Here is a 6,541-nt window from a genome sequence, read left to right as displayed (position 1 = left end):
TTGAAGCAGAGAGACACAGAGAATAAAGCCAAAAGGCTGTATCATAATCTATTATGCTTCAGTGGAAGTACAGAAAGCAGGAATAGCAATCAGACAGAGCAAAAGCAAAACAAAAAATAGACCTAATTAAAAGAGGGAAGGAAACCATATCTTTCAAAAATGTAACATAGACAATGAAGTAATATCAATACTAAATATATATGAATCAAATGGGATAGCATCCAATTTTTAAAAGAAGTTAAATTAGTTATGAAAGAAAATAGTAAAACCATACTAGTAGGGGATCTTAACTTTCCCCCTCAGCATTAAATAAATCTAACTATAAAATAAACAAGAAAGACATTAAGGAAGAAAATAGAATTTTAGAAAAGTAAGATATGGTAGACCTCTTGAAAAAAATGTAGTGAGGATAGAAAGGAATATACCTTTATCTCAGTGGTACATAGCACCTAGACAAAAATTGATTATATATTATGGCATAAAAACCTTACTATCAAATGTAGAAAGGCAGAAATATTAAATGCGTACTTTTCAGATCATGATGCAAATAAAAATTACTTTCAATAAAGGGCCATAGAAAAATAGAATGAAAATTAATTAGAAACTAAATAATCTAATCCTAAAGAATGGGTGAGTCAAAGGACGTCATAGAAATTATCAATAATTTCATTAAAGAGAATGACAACAATGAGACAACATACCACAATTTATGGGATGTAGCCAAAGCATTCGTGAGGGGAAAAATTGTATGTCTAAAAACTTAGATTAATAAAATGCAGGAAGAACAGATCAATAAATTGGCATGCAATTAAAAAAAACTAGGAAAAGAACAAATTTTAAAATCTTAATTAAAAACTAAATTGAAATAATGAAAATCAAAAGGGAGATTGATAAAATTGAAAGTAAGAAAATCATTGAACTAATAAATAAAACTGTGAGCTGGGTTTATGAAAAAAAATGAAATAGATAAACAATTGGTTAATTTTTTAAAAAAAATAAAGAAGAAAACCAAATTACCAGCATCAAAAAATGAAAGGGGTGAATTCATCACCAAGTTAAAGCAATAACTGGGAGATACTTTGCTCAACTGTATGCCAATTAATCTGACAACCTAATTGAAATGAGATGGATATTTACACAAATATAAAATGCCCAGATTAACAGGAGAAGAAATAAAATACTTAAATAAGCCCATTTTGAAAAAGAAACTAAACAAGCCATCAATGAACTCCCTAAGAAAAGCTCTCCAGGGACAGGTGCATTTACAAATGAATTCTGCCAAACATTTACATAAAAATGAATTCCAATAAAATATAAACTACTTGGGAAAATAGGCAAAGGAGTCCTACCCAATTCCTTTTTGACACAAATGTGGTGCTAATACCTAAACCATGAAGAGCCAAAACAGAGAAAGAAAATTATAGACCAATTTCTGTAATGATTTTTGATGTAAAAAAAGAAAAGACTAGCAAAGAGATTACAGCAATACAACACAAATATCATGCGTTATTGACCACATGAGATTTATAACAGGAATGTAAGGCTGGTTCAATATTAGCAAAGCTAATAACATAATTGACCATATCAATAACAAAACAAAAAAATTCATATGATTATCTCAATAGATGTAGAAAAATCTTTTGATAAAATACAGCACCATTTTCTATTAAAAACATTAGAGAGCAAAGGAATAAAGGGAGCATTCCTTAGAATGATAAGCACTACCTACCTAAAACCATCAGCAAGCACTATCTGTAATGAGGATAAGCTAGAAGCTTTCCCGATAAATCAAAGGTGAAACAAGGATGCCCATTAACACCACTATTATTCAATAGAATATTATTCATCAATATTATTCAATTATTCATATTGTACTAGAAATATTGGCTTTAACAATAAGAAAAGAAAAATAAATTGAAGGAGTTAGAATAGGCAATGAGAAAACAAAACTATCATTCTTAGCAGATGATATAATGATATATTTATAGAATCCTAGAGAATCTACTAAAATTACTTGAAATAATTAACAACTTTACCAAAGTCACAGGATATAAAATGAACCCACATAAATCATGAGCATTTCTATATATTACCAACAAAGTCCAGCAGCAAGAAATAGAAAGAAAAAATTCATTTAAAATAACTGTGGACAATATAAAATACTTGGGAGTTTCCCTGCCAAGACAAACCCAGGAATTATATGGACATAATTATAAATTACTTTTCACACAAATAAAATTGGATCTAAACAATTGGAAAAATATCAGTCGCTCATGAGTAGGCCAAACTAATATAATAAAAATGACAATTCTACCTAAATTAATTCACTTATTCAGTGCTATACCAATCAAACTGCCAAAAAGTTATTTTATAGAGCTAGAAAAAATAATAACAAAATTCATCTAGAAAAACAAAAGGTCAAGAATATCAAAGGGATTGATGAAAAAAAATGCAAAGCAAGGTGACCTAGTCATACCACATCTAAAACTATATTAGAAAGTGGCGATCATCAAAATCAATTGGTACTGGCTAAGAAGGAGAGTGGTAGATTAGTGGAATAGATTAGGTACACAAGACACAGTAGTAAATGACCATGGTAACCTAGTGTTTGATAAACCCAAAGACTCTACCTTCTGAGATAAGTACTCACTATTTGAAAAAAAAAAACTGCCGGGAAAATAGTAAGGCAGAGACTAAACATAGACCATCATCTCACACCATATACTATGATAAGGCTAAAATAGGTAGATGATAAGCAAATTAGGAGAGCAAGGAATAGTTTACTTGTCAGACCTATGGAGAAAGGAAAAATTTGTGGCCAAAGAAAAGGTAGAGAACATTATGAAATACAAAATGGATAATTTCAATTACATTAAATTAAAAAGGTTTTGCACAAACAAAACCAATGCAACCAAGATTAGAAGGAAAGCAGAAAGCTAGGAAATAGTTTTTGCAGTCAGTGTTTTTGATAAAGGCCTCATTCCTCAAATACATGGAGAACTGATGCAAATTTGTAAGAATACAAATCATTCCCCAATTGATAAATGGTCAAAGGATACGAACAAGTCATTTTCAGATAAAGAAATGAAATCTATCTATAGTCTATAAAAATGTTATAAATCAATATTCATTATAGAAATGCAAATTAAAACAACTCTAAGGTACCACCTTATAGCTATCAGAATGGCTAATATGACAGAAAAGAAAAAAATAATGAATGTTGGCTATGTGGGAAAAATCAGGACACTATTGCGTTATTGGTGGAGTTGTGAACTGATCCATCCATTCTGGAAAGCAATTTGGAACTATGTCCAAAAAGCTATAAAAACTGTTCATACCCTTTGATCCATCAATTCCACTACTAGCTCTGTATCCCAAAAAGATCATATAAAAGGGGAAAGGATCTATTTGTACAAAATTATTTATAGCAATTCTTTTTATGGTGGCAAAGAACTGGAAATTGAGGGAATAACCATCAACTAGAAATGGCTAAACAAGTTGTGGTGTGTGTGAAATGTAATGCAATGCTATTGTGCTATAAGAAATGATGAGCAGGTGGTTCTGCTTGTGGTTTCCCTGAGGTATGCCAGGCCCAGCGCTCTCATTGTATGTTCCCACCATGGCACACTGCAGCCAGGGCCAAAATGTGCAGAAGGTGATGGTGCAACCCATCGACCTTATCTTCAGGTATCTCCAAAATTGGTCCCTAATTCAGGTGTGTCTATATAAGCAAGTAAATATGCAAATAGAGGGCTGCATAATTGGTTTCAATGAGTATATGAATCTTGTATTAGATGATGTAGAGGAGATTTACTCTAAAACAAAGTCAAGGAAACAACTTGGTTGAATCATGCTAAAAGGAGATAACATTACTCTACTACAAAGTGTCTCCAACTAGAAGTATATGGTCAGTGAAGTTAGAAGACACTCAAAATGCAATACTTTTTTTTCTTAATATATTCTCTGGGGTTCAAAAGCCAGCTACATGTTTTTCATGTCATTTTGATCTTTCTTTTGTGGTATTATAACAATAAATGGGTTGCTCTGGGGTGTGTTTATATTAACAAATTCTTCATTAAAAAAAAAAAGAAATGATGAGCAGGAAGATTTCAGAAAAACTGGAAAGATTTACATGAACTGATGCTGAGTGAAATGAGCAGAACCAGGAGAACATTGTACACAGTAATAGCAACATTGTGTGATGATGAACTATGATAGGCTTTGCTCTTCTCAGCAATATGATGATCCAAGACAATTCCAAAAAACTTATTACAGAAAGTGTTATCCACATCCAGAGAAAGAAATATGGAATCTGAATGCAAATCAAAGTGTGCTATTTCCCCTTTTGTTCCTGTTTTTGTTTTGTTTTGTTTTTCTTTTTCCTGGTTTTTCCCTTTTGTTCTGATTCTTCTTTCACAACATGACTAATGTGGAAATGTGTTTAACACAAGTGCACATGTATAACCTATATTAGATTACTTGCTGTCTTGGGAGGGTGGAAAGAAAGGAGGGAGGGAGACAAATTTGGAACTCAAAATGTTACAAAATATTAATGTTGAAAACTATCTTTACATGTAATTGGAAAACATAAAACACTATTTATCAAAAAAAAAGAAAGAAAGAAAGAAAGAAAGAAATGCACGAGCCATCAACTCCCTAAGAAAAAATCCCCAGGGAGAAACAACAAAGACCTCTATGTACAAAAATATGTAGATCAGCTTTTGTCGTAGTGGCAAATAATTGGAAATTGAGGGGATGCCCATCAATTGGGGAATAGCTGAAGAAGTTGTAGTATATGATTGTGATGGAATATTATTGTGCTATAAGAAATGACAAGCAGGAAGATTTCAGAAAAACCTGGAAATACTTACATGAACTGATGCAAAATGAAGTGAGCAGAATCAGGAGAACATTGTACATAGTAACAGCAATATTGTACAATGATCAACTATAAATGACTTAGCTATTCTCAGCAATACAATGATCCAAGACAATTCCAAAGGACTCATGATGAAAAATGACCATCCATTTCCAGAGAAAAAAACTGATGGAATCTGAATACAGACCAATACATACTATTTTTCACTTTCTGTATTTATTTATTTCTTCCCTTGTGTCTATGTCTTCTTTCACAACATTACTACTATGGTAATATGCTTTGCATGATTGAACATGTATAATCTATATAAATTGCTTGCTGTCTCAGGGAGGGGAGAATATAGAGAGGGCAAGAGAAAATTTGGAACTTGAATTTTTAAAAATAATAAATGTTCAAATTGTCTTTACTTGTAATTGGTAAAAAAAAAATAAAATACTATTTAAAAAAACAGTCCCTCACCCCAAAAAAGTCCCTGACACATAATAGTCATTTAATAAATGTTTATTGATTTAGTGACTGGTAACTCTTTAAAAAAAAAAAAAGGAAGGGGACTTAATTACCCCTGAGCACATGCACTGCTTTACCTCCTGCCATGGATGACAGAAAAAGACATTTTTATTTTGATATGGTAAAAAGCAGTCATCTCCAAAATGAGGTACATGTACTGCTAGAGGAATATGGTATGACTCTGATGGGAAACTAATTAGAAGTTGGGAAGATGGGTCTCCTATCCTCCATATTAGAACCAATTGAAGGGTTTCCATCACCACAACTCACCACCTTTTTGACCTATTTTCCTGAAATACTACCACACTATATACTGAAGCTGATTAGAGTTGCAGAAGTTCTAATCACTCCCATACTGCACTAGGCATTATCCCTCAAGGTATACCATGATTTGGGCAACTGAAACAATTATACAGAAACCATTAGAAAATATAACAAAAGCCAACATAGGTAGTGAATGAGAAGGAAAGATTAATATCATGATCTAGCAAGTTCAGCCATTGACAGATATCTTTCACTTGGATATTTCTGACATGTTAATTTTTTTTTGTTATTACAACCACCAAAACTGAGCATCAAAATAAAATGAACTTAGGATTAGACCTTCAAATCACCATCACAAAGTGTTAAGCTAAAATTTTAAAAATTAATGAACTGCATTCAACCAAACTGGTCTCTTGAAAAAAAATATATATTATTCATAATGTGTTAGTAGAAGCAAAAAATAATTTTCTATAATTAATAAGATGGAATTTGGAGATAGCATTTCATCTTTACTAAATCCTTTTAAGAGGTGTATTTTCATAAATTGTATCACGCACACTATTATTAGTACAGTAGTACATGAATTTAAATTATAAATATATAAATATGCATACACTGATGTCACATGTTGATTTTTCTTTAAGTGATAGAGTATGTGAACCAAAAAGTTTGAAGACCACTAAATGTGGTGGAAGTTGAGGGACAGATAGAAGTTTACAAAAGCTTTTGGTATGTATCACCTTTCCATGGAAAGATTTAAATCAAAACCCCTGTGGTTTATTGTTCTTATGTAGTCTGAAAACCTGAACAAAATATAGGCTCTTTCCACTGGTTAATCTAAATAAATTTAAAAATAAAAAGCTTAGAGATCATAACCCCTTCATTTGACAT

At 31.7% G+C, this 6,541-nt stretch overlaps 1 pseudogene; it reads left to right on the top strand.

Moving 5' to 3' along the window:
• Positions 1 to 3,619: 3,619 nt before the first annotated feature.
• Positions 3,620 to 3,847, top strand: LOC110218124 (small nuclear ribonucleoprotein E pseudogene; annotated as a pseudogene).
• The last annotated feature ends 2,694 nt before the right edge of the window (positions 3,848 to 6,541 follow it).

This window comes from Phascolarctos cinereus, unplaced genomic scaffold, assembly GCF_003287225.1.
Source record: "Phascolarctos cinereus isolate Bilbo 61053 unplaced genomic scaffold, phaCin_HiC Scaffold_726;HRSCAF=1367, whole genome shotgun sequence".
NCBI classification, from domain to species: domain Eukaryota; kingdom Metazoa; phylum Chordata; class Mammalia; order Diprotodontia; family Phascolarctidae; genus Phascolarctos; species Phascolarctos cinereus.
This window is presented reverse-complemented; position numbering and strand designations above follow the sequence as displayed.